The sequence below is a fragment of the Rhinatrema bivittatum genome, chromosome 8 (genome assembly GCF_901001135.1).
Source record: "Rhinatrema bivittatum chromosome 8, aRhiBiv1.1, whole genome shotgun sequence".
Taxonomy (NCBI): domain Eukaryota; kingdom Metazoa; phylum Chordata; class Amphibia; order Gymnophiona; family Rhinatrematidae; genus Rhinatrema; species Rhinatrema bivittatum.
In genome coordinates this window covers 191,536,950-191,559,022 of record NC_042622.1, presented here as the reverse complement: position 1 = coordinate 191,559,022, position 22,073 = coordinate 191,536,950, and the positions used below count along the sequence as shown (strand labels likewise).

The 22,073-nt window shown below is 40.9% G+C and overlaps 1 protein-coding gene across 7 annotated transcripts in view; it reads right to left on the bottom strand.

The window, feature by feature from the left end:
- AUTS2 (activator of transcription and developmental regulator AUTS2) overlaps positions 1–22,073 on the bottom strand; it is a 1,828,564-nt gene that overhangs the window by 47,350 nt on the left and 1,759,141 nt on the right. The window lies entirely within an intron of this gene.

The window sequence follows — 22,073 nt, the reverse complement described above, 5'->3', positions numbered from 1 at the left end:
AGCTCGTCTACCAGTTCGCCCAGTTAAAAGCTAGGTCCTCCAACCCCCCTGATTTGATAGCTACATTTACTCCAGACCCTTTAAAGCCCTCAGAAATGGCTCGATCCTTTTATTTTATGACTTATTCGTCATCAATAGCAGAAGTAAAGTTACACGACAGGGGACCTCGGCGTTCACTAGGATGCATAAGCCCCAAAATGCCCGCCCCCCCCTGCCCATTTTGGAAATATTTGAGATGTGTACACTGTTGCCCTGGGCGCTTTTTAAAATACGGTCAGCACATGTACGTTTGATTTCTTTACATATCCCATAATTGATACAGGTGCCAGGCTTTTAAAATTTACTTTTAAGCTTTTTTCTCCCCATAGATACAGAATGGAAGAGAAGTCTTGGTAAAAGAGGCCCAGTCTGTAATAAACTGACCAGCTTTGCTGTTTAATAGTGGTTAGACAGTCATTGTAAAATGATTTAGGGGTCAAGTTCTAAGCCATGTTAAAATTGGCTGTTAACCTGGGAACTGACCAGTGGAGGGATGGCGGAGGGAGATTAGTTTTTTCTTTTGGTCCAAACTCTCTTTGGCCCATCTTTGGAAGTGGTAGTAATGAAGTTGCGGGGGGGGGGGGGGGGGGGGGGGGGGCCTGATGTGGGAAGGAGTGTGTGTGTGTGTGTGTGGGGGGGGGAAATCATGATTTGTAGGTAGGAGGGTGGGAGAGGCACCTTGCACACGGGGGAACTTCTGATGAACTTAGGGTTGGAGAGAACTGGGTTGCCCACTAGCTGGTAGTTAGCTGGTCTGTCTTTTTTTCTTAAATCTGTTCAGGCCAATTATCAGCACAAATTCAAAACATGCAATATGAAAAAAAAAATAGCTGTGAACAGCTTCTCTGTCTCTGCTCACAGGCTGTATTGTATGTCAGGCAGCGGGACTATAGTGGCTCAGATTGGAGATATTGGAAGCAAACACTGCTGTACTGTTTGTGGCTCCTTCTTCTCCCATTCTTTTCCCCACATGTGCTGCTTGCCTTTTTGGGAACTGAGGGGGAGGGGCTGTAAACTGTAGCAGGTCTCTTCTGTTCCTAAGACACGCAGGAGTCAATGCAGGTAGCACAACTCCAACAAGCGGCTGGAAATGAGAACCATGCACTGGCAACCTGCTGACTAGAAGCCTGGAATATATGCGTGTCCAGTCAGGAAAAAAGATGTCTGCCAGCAGGTAGTATGGATCAAGGAGTTGGGAGGATTGAACAGCTAGTCCCTGAAGCCCACAGAGATCCCTGCTGGTAGGAGGTGCAAACTTCCTATCGGGATCTCATAGCTTCAGGAGGATGAGGAGGGAATGAATTCTGAGAGGTGAATACTAAGACAATGAGAAGGAGGGGATGAATGCTAGGGGTGGAAGAGTCACGAGAAAGGGGTAAGTACTGAGAATGTGAGAGGGAAGGGGGTAGGTGAAGAGTGGATGAAAGCTAAATGCTTGATATTAAAAGAAATCCATTTAAGTAAGTTTAATGGATAAGACTTATCCAACTAACGGTTATGCTGCTGAATATCCCTGAAGAAATTGCTAGCTAGCCAGATAAGTCTTATCTAGCTAATTTTGCACCACTATTGAGTAGGTCTAACATTAATTTAACTAGATACGTTTCCATTTACTTGGCTAAGTGGTGTTGAATATCGGCTTTTGAAGCATAAAAAGGAGGTGAATGCTGGAGGTGTGGAAGCAAAAATGGAAAGGATAGGGTAAAGATAGAACAACATGCATTTGGTGCTTTTCCCCCTCAAAGTTGACAACTCTAGTGTACATGTGTGTTTGGGTGGGAGAGGTACTTAAGGCTTGGCAGGAGTCCTTGATGTCATATTGGGGTTTGGGAGGCAATCACGTCTATTGGGTTATCACAAATTGCTATCTGATTAATCAGTGCTTTTTAGACTTATCTGGCTATCAGATTTATTTTATTTGTTGAGTTTTATATACCGTCATTCGGTAAAGCTACTAGAAAAGTAGCCTTTTAAGACTTATCCATCTAAGTAGAGCTTTTTCAGACTTGTCTGGCTATATTACTTAACCAAAAAAGTCTGAAAAGTGCTACTTAGACAAGTGGCGCTTTTCAGACTTATGCCACTACTTAGCCAGTTAAATTGAATTTATCTGGATAAGAGCTGCTACTTGTCTGGATAACTCTGAATTTGTGAGGCACCCAGTTTTTACATATGCACGCATGTTTAAGCACATATTTACACTTATTTTATAACCTATGCATATCATATATATGTAGATATAGGAACCAGCAGGAAGTTAGATAGCTTACGTGAAGAACTTTGTCATGTGGCAGGTGGGAATAATAGTGGAACAAAGCTAATCACCAATAATAAATGTGGATCAATATTAATTGCATAAGAGCTTAGCATAAGATTTTCTAAACATGCTAGTTTTATGTCTTGTTCTTAGTCTGTTTATAAATAACAAGCTGAAATAGGAACAGGAAACATCGGCTAACTGCCTGATAAGGCCAGTGCTTGAAATGTCTGTGACTCATGGAGTAACAGGATGTCTCCATGCAAAACCACAGCTTAGACATAAATCTGTTAAAATTGTAAGTTCTAAATTGAATTTACTGGACTTATAAAACCTGGACTAGAGCCAGAAATTATAGTATAAGTTAATGGGAATTAACAGTGTCCACTCAGATTCACCAGAGGGAGAGTGCCTTAGCCATCCCATGGTTTTCTCTGGACCTATATGTCTCTCGATATTCCCAGATATGTTTACTCACAATGGGGAGACTATGAGGGAGGTATCCCTGTATCAATCTTAATCTTTTATTACTGTTTGTCTTTACTGATTTATGTAATATTTACTGTGATACTGTTTGCCTTTATTGATTCATGTTTTGCCTTTGCTGATATTTACAAAATTTACAATATTTAGTAAACCAAGTATTTGCTTTTACAAATCTGTGTTGTGTATTCTATGATGTAATATATCACCATTCATTCCACCATTTACAGCAGGTAATAAAATAGAGTAGTAAATTTGCACACCCCCATATACAAGTGATTGTGGGTGTGCACATGCAGCTTTTAAAGTTAGCCTCTGTTTTTAATGTTAGTCTGTGTTAACATTAATGCAGATTAATGTGCCAAAGTACATTAACTACATACTAACATATGTTTAGTCCATGTTAAGTTTTTGTTAGCATGAACACACTTTAGTACATTGGATCCTTTGTGATCTGAAAATCATTCAGACTGGACAGGTGTCATTGTCACTAGAAACCATTAACACAACTGACAGTCCATTCAGCTATCACAAGAGAAGGATCAAGGAGTATTCCTGGAAAATGAACTTAATTTTTGCCATTAAATTCTGGTTCCATATAGATAGGGGGCAATAGTTGGGAAGTCTGCATCACTGCTTCCAGTACTGTTTATTATCTAGATTTTTCCCATTTGTATTTTTTGTTTCTATTGTGGCTGTTTTATTTTTATTTTATGTTTTTGGTCTACTGCATTTTTTTGCAGTTTTATACACATCTTTGATTAGTTTTTAAGACTCAGGAAAGTGGTTTCTAAGTAGACTTAAATAAATAAATAAGAATAAATACTGCACATCTTCTGTGCCTCTGTAGCATCCCCAATGCCAGCCAGCCTAGTGAGCACAGTCCTTGTCCTGTAATCAAATTCAGATCCTTGTGCAGGGCAACACTGTGCCACCAAACACACCGAAAAGAGATGTTAACAATCTTTCCTTTTCAAAATGTTGGTTAGGTTTTCTATGCAAAATATGTTTTTAAAGAGCCAGTGCACCTGAGGGCAATAATCAGAAGTTTTTACACTGGTAAACAACACAGTATGAATATTGTTCCATCCCTTTACTGCAAGTGAAAGTATATATGACCTTTAGCAACAGGAAGAAAGGGGTGGGTTGAGAGAGAGGAGGGGAAGTACATGTCATTTCATTTTGAAATCGCTGTGCATGCTTTATGCTTGTTCCGTGCAAAGGATGTGGGTACAGGAGTTTGTAAGCCCTCTGGGGACAGGGATATACCAGAATGCAATCCACTTTGAAGAGGCTGACCAGTCACAAAAGTGGAATATGTATCAGAAATTTAAATTAATTACAGCAGTGTATGCACCACTCAAAGTTTCAAAGGGAAATTCTATGGGGAATTTTCTTTTGAAAATGAGCTTGCAGGAGCTCGAATACAAAGTGCCTGCCGGTCAGTAAGATGCTCATGTGGTGTGATTATTGCCCTCCTACACAGTGGATTATCAAAAGGTTTATGGGGCTAACTTCGGTAGTTATCTGGATAAATCTATCTGGTAAACAAATATTCCTTTCTAACCAGTTACATTTGTATGGATAAAACCAAAAAGTGTACAAATTTATCCAGTCGGAAAAGGGATGGATCCAAAGACGTTCCCAGGACAGGTTTTGTCTGGTTAGTGCAGATTTTCAATGATTATTGGTTACATTTAACCACTCAGCCTCGGCTCAAATGACAGACCTTTTGCAGTGGACACATTTTTTCCAGCTACATTTAGACTGAAGACTCGCCAGCTGGTTCTGCCCTGAAAATCTGGCCAAAGATAATCAGGTAAAATGACTCAGTTAAAGCAGCAGGTGTTTGACAATTCACCCATATATTTTCTCAGACAACTAACATCTCTCTTGTCCTAATCACAGGGCCTAATTTACTAAGCTTTTTTTTTTTTACCATTGAAAGGGAAAAAAACCCTTAGTAAATCAGGACCTAAGACTTTTCCCTTTGTTTTGTATATTTATACCCTTTCTGTCTCATAGACTCCTTCAGGATTACTTCACATTCTCGCACTGGAACTTAACATGCTTTCTGCTACCTCTTTTTCTGACATCTCCCCCTCTCATCTGCTCAGACAGCCTCATCCCATGGGACTACGTATCCCCACTACTTCACAGATATGAAAAGATACATTCAATATTGTAATATTGGACAGCTGTATTTAAATTATGGTTCACCCACACCACTCGGAGTATTTTCAACACCAAGCAGCATCGCTACATTAATTCCTCTATCACACAGGATACTCAACACACATCTCATTAACACCCCTTCTTCACATCACACATATCAAACGGGCAGATACAGTAAACCAGGCAGGCCGATACAGTAAACCCGCTCTCCCGGCGCACGCACAGGCCACTCTCCTGTGCGTGCGATTCAGTAACTTAATTTATTTAAATTAGGGCCTGCAGTAAAAAGCGGCGCTAGGGACACTAGCGCGTCCCTAGCGCCTCTTTTTTGATGGAAGTGGTGGCTGTCAGCGAGTTTGACAGCCGACGCTCAATTTTGCCAGCGTCGGTTCTCAAACCCGCTGACAGCCATGGGTTCGGAAACCAGACGCCGGCAAAATTGAGCGTCCGGTTTTCAACCCATGAGCCGCGGACCCATAAAAATTTTTTTTTTTTAATTTTTAACTTTTTTTAACTTTTGGGGGCTCCGACTTAATATTGCCATGATATTAAGTCGGAGGGTGCACAGAAAAGCAGTTTTTACTGCTTTTCTGTGCACTTCCCCGGTGCCAGCAGAAATTAACGCCTACTTTTGGGTAGGCACTAATTTCTTAAAGTAAAATGTACGGCTTGGCTGCCCATTTTACTTACTGTATCGCACGGGAATGACTAATAGGGCCATCAACATGCATTTGCATGTTGCGGGCGCTATTACCCCTTATTCAGTAAGGGGTAATAGCGTGTTGAAAACGGGCGTCCAAATGCCGATTAACTGTATCGGTTAACTGTATCGGCCTGAAAGTAAGTTAAAAGTTCAACATTCATGTTTATTGCACAATACCCAGCACCCCAAAGAAAAGAATTTAGTAGGTCCTGAGATCACACAGTACAAATCCAACCAATACATATATATGTATATATATATTTTTTTATTTACACAACACAGAAAAGAAATGTTGAATACAAATATTTACACCCTCGGCCTTTTTTTGAGAGCTGAGGAAATTGTGGTAGTGGTGGTAGAAGTGGTAGGGGGTGATGCATGGTTGAGGGGCCTCTACTCTCTCGCTGCTGCTGAGTAGGTTTGTGGGTCCTCTTCATCTTCTTGCTGGGGTTCTAGCAGCTCCTCTAGTTGCAGCGGTTAACATATCATTACGTGGCTATGAAACCAGAGAATCAACATGCAAGGTAGATAGATTCTTCCTTTAGATGCTTATCTTTAACACAATTGCCTACTGTGAAAGAGAGAAATCAGAGAGAAGAAAATGATCCAGCCAAGACTCAACACAAAAAGCTGGGCATTAATACCGTGTTTCCCCGATAGTAAGACACCCCTGATAGTAAGACGTAGTGGGAATTTTAGGGGGGTCGGCTAATGTAAGACATCCCCCGAAAGTAAGACGTAGTAAAAAAATTATTTTTAAATACCTGTCGGAGGGCCGCGTGGGTCCAGGCGGCTGGCGGCGGGAGCCGGGTGGTCGTGTGTTACCTAGGCCGCGGGCGGGTGGGTGCTTGTTCCAGGCGGCGGCAGCGGCGGCGGGTGGACGCGCGTTAAATCTAGGCCGCGGGCGGGTGGGCGCTTGTTCCAGGCGGCGGGGGGGGGGGGGGGGGGGGGGGACGCGCGTTAGTTCGAGACGGCCGGCGGGCGGCGGGTGGTCGCGTGTTAAATCTAGTCCGGGGTCGCACAGGCGCGCATTCATTCACTGCCGGTGGGGCAGCCCCCACCGGCAGTGAATGAATGCGACCCCTGCGATTCGATGCTCAAGGCAGTCACATGCCGTGACGTCACGGCATGTGACTGCCTTGAGCATCGAATCGCAGGGGTCGCACAGGCGCGCATTCATTCACTGCCGGTGGGGGCTGCCCCACCGGCAGTGAATGAATGCGCGCCTGTGCGACCCCGGCCTAGATTTAACACGCGACCACCCGCCGCCCGTCTCGAACTAACGCGCGTCCACCCCCCCCCCCCCCCCGCCGCCTGGAACAAGCCCCCCCCCGCCCGCGGCCTAGATTTAACGCGCGTCCACTCGCCGCCGCCGCCGCCTGGAACAAGCGCCCACCCGCCCGCGGCCTAGATTTACGGTAACACGCGACCACCCGGCTCCCGCCGCCAGCCGCCTGGACCCACGCGGCCCTCCGACAGGTATTTAAAAAATTCGACTGTTTTTCCAATATAAGACATACCCTGAAAGTAAGACATAGTGGGACTTTTGGGGGTAAAAAGAAAGTAAGACGCTGTCTTATATTCGGGGAAACACGGTAGAACTTCTAATACTTGGACCAAAGGAAAACCTTTGAAGAACACAAGCACAAGTATATAACGTATATGGTTTTTCTTGTACTGTATTGCTGTTACCCTTGGTATATAGGTGCTGTTCAGTTGGAAGTATACTGCTCCGGTTTCCATAAACATTTTTTTAAAAAAAGCACAAGGACTGCGTTGAACAACTGCATAAACCATCTACACTACCCTCACAGTGAAAAAAACTAAATACAATTACCAACCAATACATACCATTACATTCATGCAGCAAAGACAGCATACCAATGGGTAACCATCACAAATGTGCAATAGTTTAGCTTGCCTTGCATGAGACAAATAAAGTAGCTGGACTATATCACATGAGCTGGTGCTATAAACAACACATGAATTCACACCTTCAGTCAGACAAACACATCCGGCTATGTAAGCAATCATAACCAGACAAAACTGTACTTGCCACAATATTCTCCGCATTGCACAACTATTCTTCCCTTGCTTCCCCTCCCCACCACCCGGCACAAGGTATTTTCCTGGGCTCTCTTGCAGCATTCAGGGTAAACTTTTGTCTAGTTGAAGCCAGAGATTACATTTTGGGAGCCGCATCGCTGTCGCATGTTTGATCTAAAAATCAAAAGCAAAGACATATGTTTGTCAAGAAATATTAAAATCAATGCCTTAACTATGTGTTACACCAACTAGATCTCTATTCATAGACAATTAAAGATAACTCCTCCCCTCCCCCCTTTACATTTATACCACAATAGAAGAAACATAACACTGCAAAGGCAAGTACTTACAGGGATGGAAAAAAGGACTCTGCAGCATACTTCTTCGGAGTCCAGCTACTGTACACCAGCTAGAAGGTAGGGGATGCGGCCCTTGGATCACCGGTCATGCTGGCACAATCACTGTCAACTTCATGCTCGGTCAGGCTATAAAGATTATGATGTGAAGAGCACCACTAGCATGGGTGGCACTGCACAGTAAATTATAGGAGCCTTGCACTTTTGATCCAGGTGATAATTTGAAGCCATATAACATTTTGAAGAGTTGAATAAGTGCCTTCCTACTACTGCTTAACAGAGCATACGATGAGCTGAGCTCCAAGTGCCATTAAACAGTCCTCGGAGAGTAGATAATTCACTCATTTTTGGATGCCATGGTTGCCTATTTGTTTCCCAGGACATCCAATGTGGATTTACCTCATTGAGAAGTAATGCTAATGTATCTGTATCAGACAGATCACTCTCTCAGTGATATGTAAGCCAGAGAATGGCTGTTGCATCCTACTTAGATGTCCACGTTTTCCCAACTCTAAGGGCCTCTTCTGATTATTTTATTAATACTGTGCAGTATATAGACGTGAGTAAATGCTATTCTAGGAGGAGTAGAGCAAGGAATGAAGCTTCAGATTTGTGCACAGCAGAGAATGATCCTCCTTGCAGTGCAGTTCTGCTGATAACAGAATAAGGGCCATGCAAAGCATGTAATTGGCATGAGACCCTTTTTGTTTTGCTATTTTTCAGACTTCAACGTACAAGTGAGCCATAAATGTTGGCCCTGCCCCAGAATGCCCTAACTCCACCTCTTTTCCCACACAGTGGGTTAAGCGCACTTGGCTCAGATACCTGCGTATATGGACCTTTGAATACGAGCAACTCTTTTAAAATTTACTCCATAGAATTGCCAACTTACTCATGTAATTTTACACCTGCTAATTATTGGGCAAACATGATACTAAACGTGTTTATTGTGCAGTTCTGACTGGGTGGGAGGTGTGGGTAAACTGGGGGAGTTCATGATGAAGAACCAGGAGGGTGTTGATGACCTGGAGGACTAATTGGTAAACTTGGTAATTTCCTGGACGCACGCATGTTTTATAATATACCGATTTCCATGAATAAGTTCCTATTTTATTTTCACGCGTAAAATATATGGGCCGGATTTTAAGAAGTACGTGCAACCCGGCGTGCACAAATCTATGCCCAATTTTATAACATGCGCGCGCAGCCACGTGCATGTTATATAAAATCCGGAGTCGGCACGCGCAAGGGGGTGCACACTGGTGTACCTTGTGCGCTGAGCCCTAGGGGAGCCCCGATAGCTTTCCCCGTTTCCTCCGCCCCCCCCCCCCCACCTTCCCCTCCCTTCCCCTATCTAACCCACCCCCCAGCCCTACCTAAATCCCCCCGCCTTTATTTTTTTTACGCCTGCCTATGCAACCTACGGCAGGCGTAGGTTGCGCGCACCGGCCGAGTGCCAGCACACGATCCCCGGGCCCAGCAGCAGTGGAGAGGCCTCTGACCACACCCATGCCCCGGACCGCCCCGCCCCCGCACATTTTTTCAAGCCCTGGGACTTACACGCATCCCGGGGCTTGCGCGCATCGCCGGGCCTATGCAAAATAGGCTCGATGCGCATAGGCTTTGAAAATCTGCCCCTACGTGTGTAAATTTTCTAAATAGGTAGGAAAAGTATGTGTGTTCAATGCATTGATATACATTATTTTAATGCACTGCATGTATTCACGTGTATGTTGTGGGGTTAGAGATTATGCGAATGCGCATATATCGCACGCACAGGTTATAAAATACCAGTATAGATCTGCTCGCGGCCATATATGCCTGTATATCAACTGTTGATCAACTGTTCTATGTAAAGCCCACTACTCTTTTTGGGCATTTAAAAGTTGTATGTAAACCGGATTGATTTGTAGTTCCTACAAGAACTTCGGTCTATAAAAATTAAAAATAAATAAAATAAAATAAATATATATGCCACCACGTACATTTGTTTGAAAGTTAGACTCCCTATCTTTTGTTGGTTTGATGAGACCTCTTACCAACATCCCTTTCATGGAACGTGATTTTTAAGTTGAGACGTATCTGTAAACTCCATCCTTGTCAAAGGACTAACTTTTTCAGCTGTTGCAATGGGTTACTCTCAGGTCCCCCAGAAAGCCTCACTTGTAGGTCGCAAAGAATGTGGAATATGGAAGCTAGAATTGCATTGAATTAACACAGGTCTAGTGCTGCTCCATTATTGTATTCATTACATTGATTGCCTATTAAGACAACGGCTAAATTTAAAGTTTTAATGTTAACCCTTAAAGTTTTGAATGGGCATGATCCTTGAAAAACAAGTTGAATTGGTCTTCCTCCCTGACAGGAGACTTTGGGGCAGATTTTAAAAGGAGCACGCGTGCATGTTATAAAATCCGTTGGCCGAGAGCGCATGTGGTATGAGGGGAGATGTTTATGATGATGATGAGGAACTGCTGCTAATTTATGTGATCTTTGCATCTGTTGGTTGCTTATATTTTATGCTTTTGTTATTTTAATTTGGAAACCACTCTGGATGGCTTGTGTCAAGCCAGGGCCGTACTTTTAGGGGTAGATTTTCAAAGGGTTATGCGTGTAACCCCGAAAACCTGTCCCTGCGCGCGCCGAGCCTATTTTGCACAGGCTCGGCGGCACGCGTATGTCCCGGGGCTTTGAAAAAGGGGCGGGAAGGGAGCGGGGCCGGGGGCCGGGCGGCGGTCTGGGGGCGGGCCCGAGTCCTCCGGCACCCCCTTGCGCACGCCGACCCCAGATTTTATAACATCCGTGCGGCAGCGCGCGCATGCTATAAAATCGGGCGTACATTTGTGCGTGCCGGGTAGTGCGCACAAATGTAACCTGCATGCGCTGTTTTAAAAATCTGCCCCTTAGTTTCTTGTATCCTGTCATGCTAGCTTCTATTCTGTATTTCTTTGGATCATGAGATGTAATATCTCCACTGAATTATTTATGGTTCTGATTCAGATGTGGATCTTAGGCTATGGACTGGATTGTGCCCACGTATATTCTTCAAATTAGCCAAAATGGAACAAAAGAAAAAGGAAGAAAATGTAATTTATTTTTCCTTTGTTTAATTTCTAAGATTCAGCCACCAACAAATAACCCCCCCTCCCCGCCCCTACAAAGCTCCAGGTCTGGGTCCCTTAGCTCTGGCTTTTCAAAATGGCCCCAGTCACAGGCTAGCAGCCATTTTACATAAGCAGAGAAGCGGGGAAGGAGACCCTGGAAGACCCCGCCGAGAGAGTAAGGACTGGGGTGTGGATGAGGTCAGGGGGTCGTGGGGCAGGGAGGGGCCTTTCTTTAAGAAGGGGAGGGGGTTTCATTTTACGGTTTGTTTTTATTTCTTCATTTAGTTTTGGGTAAATGAAACAAAATGAAATAAAGAAACAAAACACAAAAAAAGAAAAACAAAATGAAATATGAAAAATGTCCCAAAGCAAACCTCTATCATGGACTATTGACTCATGATCCGACTATGATGATAAGAACCCCCCAGTTTTAGGGGTTTCTTTTATCATCACTGTATGATGTCAGGTTACTATACTTTTGGTTTATGGCACTGTGGGTACCTATTGGGCTGTATCTTATTAATTGGTAGCTATGCTGGCTTTGGCAGGATAAAGGTATGGTGCTTGCTAGTACTAACTTGGCCAGCGGTGTATATGTATTAATATCATACAAGTGTATATTTCTGATTGGTCTATGTATGATGTATTTTAAGCTTACTTGTTTACCACTTTGGGTGACCTCGCTAAGGTCACCAATGTGGAGTAGGACAAATAAATAAGATTGGGATCTGTTAAATCCTGCTTCCTTGAAAAACACTGGGTCTCTAGGATATGGTTAACAGCCATGCCATTTTGCTCCATCGCTTATTTAAAGACTATGTATGATTAGTTCACATGGATATGCTACCAAACTATCAGATTACTAAAATGAAAGAATTAGGAAACATATAAATATGTTATTAATCTTATAAAATTCAATTGGTCTTAAAAAAAATGCTAACAATCTGGGCAGTAAAGAATGTTGAAAATCATCCTATTTAAAGACAGTAATCTTACACCAGTCACACTGCAACATAAAACCAGCATTTTAAGCCAAACACCTTGTTGATTTCATAATGAAAGACAGCGATGCACTTCCCCTTTTTCAATCAAACAGATCACAGTTCAAACTGAAATCACGGGAAATGGCCTGTCCTTGCTTGTTGCTTGACAAGGCCCCAGAGTCACAGGCTTTTTGCTTTTGATTTATTAGGAAAAGCTTTTAGTAGTAGTTTTCTTTCTGGCTAGTTTCCCCTCAAATTCTCTTTTCGCTTGCCTTATTAACATTTTAAATGTTATTTGTTAGTTTTTATGTTCTTCCCTATTTTTCTCATTAAGAATTATTTTCCATTTTTAAAGGACACCATTTCAGCTTCAATAGTTTTTTTTACATCAACATTTAGCCATGTTACAAATTGCTTGATCTTCTTTTGACATTTTTTAATTTGTGGAATACTTATCTGGACTTCCAAGATGGCATTTTTAAACAATCTCCAGGCCTCTTGAAGGATTTTAATCCTCACAATGATTCCATGCATGAGGCCTGGAGATTGTTTAAAAATACTATTTTTTTTAGTTTCCTTTTAACTAATGTCCTCATTTTATCATAGTCTCCCTTGTTAAACTTAAATGCTACTGCAGTAGTTTCATTTACTTTCTCTCCAGCAGTTATGGCAAATTTGATTGTATTATGATCACAATTATCAAGCAGCTCCACCACCATTATCCACTGCATCAGATCTTGTGTTCCACCGAGACCTAGATCTAAAATATCTCCCTCTCTCAGCTCTAAAACTAGCTGCTCTAAGGAGCAGTCATTTATGGCATCTAGAAACTTTATTTTCCTACCATGCCCTGATGAGTCAATTACCTAACTGAAACGGGGGTAACTGAAACCTCACTTTTTTAATATAAATCCAGTTTTAGTAGCCTGTCTAATCTCTGTTAGCATTTCAGTCTGTTTCAACATCCTGGTCAGTTGGACAGTAGTATACCCCCACTGCTATAGTCTTTCCTGTCATGCAGATTGTTTTCTGCATAACTTTTATTCTACTTGATTCTATGCCAATCCTTAACACAGAATGCCACTCTACCACAAATTTCATCTGCTCTACCATTTGAATATATTTTATACCCTGATATCATAGAGGTCCATATTCAGATATAGTCTGGATAGCAAAGTTAGCTGGATAATTTACCAGCTAACTTTGGAGGCATATTCAATGGTACCATTGCTTATCCTCTTTTCACAAGGTCACTGAGATGCCTATGATGTCTATATCTTCATTTAGCTCCATACATTCTAACTCTGTAATCTTATTTTTTAGACTTCTGGTATTGGTGTACAGATAAGTAAATGTATTTTGCGGAGGGGGGGGGACGACAATTTTCAAACGTGTCACTTTGTGACAAAGTGCACAGGTACATTTTACCTGCAGATTTAGCACCAAGTTTCAAAGTGAAAGCATGAGTGGACATTTTCATCTGCTCCCAAGATAGCCTCTTCTCAGTGTGGCTAAAAATATCCATTGAGGGAAGGCAATTTTCAGATGGCTGATGTATGCAGGTAAAATGCTTTTTACCTGTGCAAATGCCTTTGAAAATTACCCTCCCCATTCCAATTCATAACCCTCTTATTAGTAATTGAGTTGGGGAATTTGGAATCCTTCATATCTGTCTGCTACTCATCTAAATCCTCCCGAGCTAACTCAGCTATTTCTATATCCTCTCTATCAGGACACCTTCATTTTCCTATTTTAACATTGTGTGTAGAAGATACCTCAATCTGGATCATGCACTCCTGAATTATTATCTTTTTTCCATGATCAAGTTTAAAAACTTTATTGCCTCTTTAATTTTAGCGTCAGCAGGCAGGTTCCATTCCAATTAAGGTGGAGTCCAGCTGGTTGGAATAGGATTTCTTTTGCCCCCAAAGGCTCCCAGTTCCTACTGCAGTACAAGCTCTTTTTCATGCACCATCAGCTCATCCATGTATTGCGACTCTAGAGCTCACAAGGGTCTGGAAAATGAGCTTCAATGCGAACAAATGTAAACTCATATATTTTGGACACAAAATTCCATGAATCACAAGAACTGGAACTATCAAACAAAGATCTAAGAGTAATCATCATAGATGATCTGAAGGTAGCCAGTTAATGTAATAAAACAACTGGGAAAACTAATACTATGCTCCGTTGCATAAACAGAGCCATTAACTTTCCCTCTCCCTTTTTCTGATTCACTGTATTTAAAGTTCAAGGTTCTTATTGAAAATATTGTTTTTTACGTTACGTTATGCTTTACACTCCTTGTTATTTGTAAACCGGGTTGATGTGATGCCTATCATGAAACTCGGTATAACAAAAACAATAAATAAATAAAATAAGAAAATGTAGGTAAATTTGCTTTTGTATAGGTCGCTTATGAGATCCTACCTTAAGCACAATATTCAGTTCTGGAGGGTGTACTTTTGTAAGGATATTGAGAGAATGGAACCCATTCACAAAAGGGCTACTAAGATGATATGAGGCCTTCAATATAAACCCTAGAAAGAAAGGCTTAATGCATTCAAAATGAACTTGCTGGAGGAAATAAAATATGAGAAGACTTGATAAAAACATTAAAATATTTAACAAGTTCCAATAAAATATGGGAAGGTGAAATTGTCTACAGAAAATTAAATTCAAGGACAAGAGGTCATGATACAAAGTTGCAGTGACGAAGGCTCAAGGGAAACTTGAGAAAATATTTACTGAGGGTGACAAATGTTTGGAATAGCCTTCCAGCAGAAGTAGGAGCAACCCAAACCATGGCAGAATTTAAACATGCCTTAGACCAAGAGCATAACATTAAGGGTAAGTGGGAGAATAAGTGAAGGAGGAGCCTGGATGTTTGCTCAGTCATATGAAACTGTAGAGGGCCAAAATGGGTAAAAACAAGCTAGTAGGTACAAAACTGTGTCAGTTTTCCAAGAAGACTGGGGTAGCCTGCAGAAAGCGATAGTGGTTACAACCATAACAGCACTAGATTCACCTGCAAGCAGCAATAATTACAACCCTAAACAGTAGCAAATTTAGACTTTCAAGAAGTCTGGGTTATCCCGCAGGGAATGGCAGGTTACAACTCTTAATAACAGTGGGACTGCTGCATTGGGCTTCCAAGAAGGCTGGGATAATTTGTGCAAAACAAGTATGGTGAAAACCTATAACATCACTTAGCATGGAGAGGCTGGATGTTTTGGACAACATTTTCGCAAATTTTGGTGGCAGTGTGGATTATTATTAAAGTTTGAGGTATGACATGGAAGGGGGCTTGGACGCTGGATTAAGCAGTGGGCTCGTAAGAATCAAAGAGGATGGTGACAAGGCCTAAAAAGGTATCCCAGTGGACGTGGCAGAGATCATCACTGTAAGGAAATTTTGACATGCCTAGGACAGATATGGAATGCACTGTGAGGAAATGAGTTGATAGCCTGGGATAAGTAATTGGGGGGGGGGGGAAGGGGGGCTTGAGGGAGGAAAGAGTAGGCAGGCAGAACTGGTGTTGGTTTAAATATGGGAACCTACATACTTGGCTGCCCAAACTGATAGAAAGTTAGAGAGGAAGAATCTCAGCTAGCAGAATGGACAGGCCAGTTGGTCTTCATTTGCCATTATTTTTTAAATTACTTTAGTTTTGCACTGATGGGAAAATTAACTTTTAAGTATTGATTTCCACATCATTGCCTAGTATGCTGGGGCTTTGTTTGACCATGTATTAATTTATATTAGCAGAATTCATGATCTCAACTAGTTTAGCAAAATATAAAGGCATGAAAAATTACAGAACTTCCTCTTTCAAAATATGAGTTTAACATGCAGAACTGTATTCATCTGCAGAAAAAGAGCATCAAAAAGTCCAAATGACTTTACATTGTAATTTTATTTTTGACCCATCAGTTTCCTTCTGCTCCTCTGGGACTCTGCCTCTGTTGGAGCCCCTTCATTTGTAAGTACACTGGGTTTTCTTTTTCTAATTTTATATCTCCCACCCCAGCTCAACCATCACAATAGCAGTCCTCTGCCAGAACTGGGCTAAGGAGGACACTAGTAGGTGCAGCCCAGTGCAGAATGACTGAAGCTTCCTTTCCCTGTCATGCCATAGACACTGCCCAGGAAGAAGCGTCCTGACCTCGGATTTGAACCTAGGACATCTGGGTGGCAGTGCATAGCATTGTTGACCAGACATATGGCTGGCCTAGATTTGTAGTTTTTGAAACCATGGTTCTAATGTCAGATACACCTGAAGACGGATTTGCAAAATCCATCTACAACTCCTTGAGAACTGGAGAAGCTGGTTGTTCAATACTGGAATGAATTCTGACAAAGAGGTTTTGAATAGCTGTATCTCAAGATGGGGGGAACTGTTGGCAGATTGTATAATGAAGCACAAGTTAAGAAACAGGTTAATGTCACAGGAAAGAGCGGTAGATCTCCATGGTATACACAGGAGCTGGCACAGTTGAAAGTAAATTGTCATAGGATGGAAAGATCTTGGAAAAAAGTAGGATGTAGTGAATTAAGAGTTAAATGGTGTAAAGCAAATACTAAATCTTTTAAGTCAACAGTGCAAGCAAAAAAGAAATACTATATGAGGATAATACAGTCAGCCAATAATAATCCAAGAGTTATTTTTAAGATTGTGAAGTAAATTGGTGAGAGGAAGGTAACTCCTTTAATCCATGAAGATTTGCCAAAATGTGAAAGTTTAGCTACCAACTTTTGTGAAAAAGTGGAATCGTTACAAAAAGATTTGAGAAAGGGTCTTTTAGACGGGGATGGTAGAAATGTTAGTTTACCTGGTGAGGACATCTCATGCTAGGAGGAAAAGAGAACAGAGTCAATAGGTATTGCAACTCGAACAACTAATGATATGGGTCGGTTATTGATCTTTGAAGAAATCTCTATATTGGAATTGAGAATGATCATGTTACAGATTAAACTTGCAAGTGCATTGCTCAATTCTTGTCCATCTTGGTTATTGAAGGATGAACCAGAAAGGGTGCTGAAGTGGTTAGTATATTTTTGAAAGGATATCTCCCACTTTAGGTTAAAAAGGTTATTTTACCTTATCTAAAAATGATAACCTTGATCCTAGGCTATGTTGGAATTACAGACAGGTTTCTAATATTCCATATGTTGCTAAAATTGGGGAAAAGTTGGTCACTACTCAAGTGACTAATTTTATTGAAGAAACAGCTTCCCTTGATATAGCCCAGAAAGAATTCAGATGTGGATGCAGCACCGAGATGTTGCTATCCACTATAGCAGAAGAGACGCTACCTAGGTTAGATAAAAACAAGACTGTATTATTAGTGCTATTGGACATCTCAAGTGCCTTTGATCTAGTCAATTATGAAATTTTGTTACAATGATGTAAGGATGTTGGATTGGGAGGGATGCTCCTTAAATGGCTTTCTAGCTTTTTGAGAGAGAGAAAGCAGTTTGTGTCTTGGAAAGGAAGAGAATCTCTTTTTGGAGATGTCCATTCAGGGGTGCCTCAGGGCTTTGCCCTATCTCCATTTGTATTCAGTATCTTTCTGGCACCTTTGGGGAGTCTAATCTGATAATTCGGCTTTGAGATATATATTTTACTGATGACATATAGATTTTGGCTCTGTTGGGGAACAAGCAAGATGATACAGTCTTGAACCTGAATGTTTGTTTTAAAACAGTGTCATGTTGACATCATGGTATTAAACCATTCGAAAACAGAATTGTTGAAGTTGGGCCCTGCCCAATTATTGAAAAGACCAATACTGCAGGGAATAAAATTATCCCCCAAAACAGAGGTAAGATCTTTGGGAGTTATCTTAGATGACAATTTGACTATGGAAAAATATATACAAAATGTGGCTCACCATATTTATGGGAAGTTGAAGATGGTTAGACAACTTTGTTCATTTGTAGATTTTCAAATACTGAAAGCAATAACCTATGTTTTAATGCTATCAAGTACAGATTATTGCAATGCACTTTATTTGGGCTTATCAAAGACAACTGTCTGTAAACTCCAGCTGATACAGAATACAGCAGGACATCTAGTATTGGGGCAATCTAGAAGATCAGCAGCAAGCCCATTATTACTGCAGCTTCACTAGTTATTGATAGTGTTATGATGTAAATTCAAAAGTTTACTCTTAGCTTTTCAAGCTATTCAAGGCATTGGATCTTCAAGATGGAAAACAAGATTAAAATGGTATGAAGCATCTGGGATTTTAAGATCTAAAGAGAAATTTTTGTTGCAAATACCTTCTGTGAAAAACTATCATCAATTAGATTACAGAAAAGATTCTTTGAGGGAGGAGTTCCAGTTATGAGGAATGAGCTCCCCTATTTGCAAGAACTCCTCGACTTGAAACAATTTAGAAGAAAACTCAAAATATGGTTTATGACTCAATTTGCTAGTAACTTGATATAATAAATAGGAAGAAAATGCGGGGGTTTAAGGTTGTTTGATATTAACCTACAATCAAAAAAAACAACACATATATCCAATACTCAAACTACATGCTTCTCTCATTCATACTTATCAATGCTCGTTCAATAATAAAGAAGATTCCTCTGTTCAACGTCTTACTCACTGACACCAAACCAGATTTCAACGCAGTAACAGAAACCTGGCTCAAAAACACGGATCAAGTACTAATTAATCAACTATGCAACCAGGAATACAATACCTTCTCAATTCCCAGAAAAAGAGAAAAAGGAGGTGGCTTAATGCTAATTGCTAAAAAAAACCCTTCAATTTACACCTCGTCCAACAAACATCTCTGCACTTTCGAAATTGCCCTATTTGATTCTCCAAAACTACAGATCTGCCTCACTTACTGTCCCCCAGGAGCACTTGAAAGAAACTGCTCCCCACTAATTGAATATATCATGAAGAACATATCTCTCAACAAACTTATCATCATCCTAGGTGACTTCAACATACACTTTGCATCACTAATCCAATCAAAAACCTATCGACACTACATCTAAAACAAATAATTGAAACCCCAACTCATAAAGCAGGTCACACCATCGACCTCATCTTTATCAACTCAGAAACTTGGCAATCAAAAAAAATCCACACCACAGATATACCTTGGTCTGACCACCACCTAATCCACACCAACTTATCCATCAACCTCAACCTTAAGCCATCACAAAATATTCTAAACAAAATCTCTTACCGGCCTCCTTTCAACACTGAACTCCTACAAAAAACACTTCAAGCTGAACAAACTAATATAAATCTATCTAACTCCGAAGATGCAATGACTTCATGGCTAAACATAACCGAAAAGGTAGCAGACAGCATCAATCCCACAGTTACGAAGACAAGAAAACAATCCAAACACACCAACCAATGGTATAATAATAACATCAGGACAGCCAAACGTATTCTTCGAAAAAAAGAAAGAGAATGGAGAAAGAACAAAAATGCAACTACACTAAATACATATCGATGCCACTTGGCACAATATAAAAACATCATCAACAATACTAAAAAAGAATTCTTCTCCAACAAAATCTCCAAATTTCATCACAACCCCAGAATGCTATTCTCAATAGTTCAAAAACTAACAAAAATCACCCAAGATTCTTCATGCACCAAACATGGAAGTGATGACTTTTCTGAATTCTTCAACAAAAAAATATCTCAACTAGTTCAAACCAACATAACCAACGACAACCAAAACATCAAACTAAACACCAAGGCAACCTCATCATGGTCAAAATTTGATACCGCTTCCACCATAGAAATTCAATCTATCATAAAAAATATGAACCCCGCCAACCACCCAATTGACAACATCCCTATAACAGCCCTAAAAACAATTGAACCCACCATTTCTAAAACCATCACCAAGATCATCAACTTATCCCTGACTGAAGGTAATTACCCCAAATGCCTCAAGTCTGCAATAATCAAACCAATTCTAAAAAAGAACAACCCGGATCCTGAAATCCTTACAAACTACCGCCCTGAAATTGGTTTAACTGACATCACCCTTCAATGGTTCTCCTCATATCTATCTGACAGAACCTACCAAGTATTAATTAACAATAACCCATCCAAAAGAATTGACCTTAATACTAGAGTTCCCCAAGGATCAGCGTTATCGGCCACTTTATTCAACATATACCTTCTTCCCATCTGCCAACTACTGAAAGACAATGGAATCACCCACTTCATCTACGCTGACGACATTCAGCTGCTAATTCCCATCCAAAACTCAACTGAAGACACCTACAAAGAAATCTCTGCACTACTTATCTCAATTAAAAATCTACTAACTTCACTGAAACTCATAATCAACACTGACAAAACTGAAATTATCATCATGGACAAAAAAACCCAACCCAACCCCACCACCCCTTCCTTTACTCAACAATCAAATGAAATCTAAACTCCCTGCCACCCACACCAGGAACCTAGGAATTATCATTGATAAAGAGCTTTCATTCAAGAACCACATATCAAACTAAACTAAAGAAGGATTTCACAGACTACTAACCCTAAGACATCTAAAACCGTTCCTCAACCCTTACGACTTCAGATCTGTCTTACAGCTCCTCATTTTCTCCACCAACGATTACTGCAACTCCCTACTAATTGGAATACCTTATTCAAACCTCAAACCTCTCCAGATTCTGCAGAATTCAGCAGCCAGAATTCTGACTGGAACAAAGAGAAATGATCACATAACACCCACACTGATTTCTCTACACTGGCTTCCAATTAAAGCGCGAATTGAACATAAATCCATGACCATCGTACACAAAATCCTAAACAATGAACAACAAGGATTAAATGATTTAAACATAACCCCCCAACTTCCCCAAAGAAGCCTATGCTCAAACAACTCAGGACGTCTAAACATCCCCCCCATCAGAGATGCTCATCTGACAACAACACAAGAAAGAGCCTTCTCCATCGCCTCCCCTACAATTTGGAATTCCCTCCCAAAAGATCTGAGAACCCAACATAGCCTCAAAACCTTCAAAAAAGGTCTAAAAACTTGGCCTTTTCGCAAAGTCTACAATGACCCTCTTACCTCTGATCATCAGAACACCCATTCGAACCTTCAACCTTAACCACAAAATTACCTTGTATCCATCCAACACCAAACAACCCCTCCGTCTTTTCCAGACTGATAGTGTTTAACTTCTGTTTCTATATACTTCCTGTTATACTTTTTCAAAACTGTTAAGAAAAATTACAACTTGAATCTTGTAAACCGTTATGATGGCTTCACCGAATGACGGTATATAAAACTCAACAAATAAATAAATAAATATTAAGTGGGCAGCAGATCTAGGCAAAGATTGTTTGGTTTGTTCTGTTTTATGTTTTGATATTATTTTTAAAAGTATTTAAAATTGTGTTATGTGTTGTACATCGTTTGGGTGATTTTTAATCAGGGAAGCGATTTAAAAAATGTTATTAATTAAATAAATAAATAGATAAATAACAGAACTGAAGGAAATGGGAGAGGGGTGAAAGGAATCCTATTTCTTATCTCAAGCAGCACAGTAGGCATTTTTCCTTGTGTCTTCAATGGTCTCTCTGCTTCCATCCCTCCATAGGGGATTTTGTCCAGGTTCACTCTCCAGGCTCAGGGCTGGGGAGGGGCCATAGCAGCTATCACCCAAGTTCATCCAGGTCTGACAGACGGGGATCAGACCCTTCATCCTCCATGCGGTGGCGCAAAGTGCCACAAGGATGCAGTAATTTTATTTTTAATAGACGAGGCAGCAAATTATATGCAGCTGCATCTTCTTACAGTTCTTAGGCATAGCTGGTTCAAATATTACTCCGACACCACTCAAATCCCTGGAGGTAATCAACAGTTGATTACAGAATGACTCACAAAATAAAAATTCATCTGAACATTCTAGACA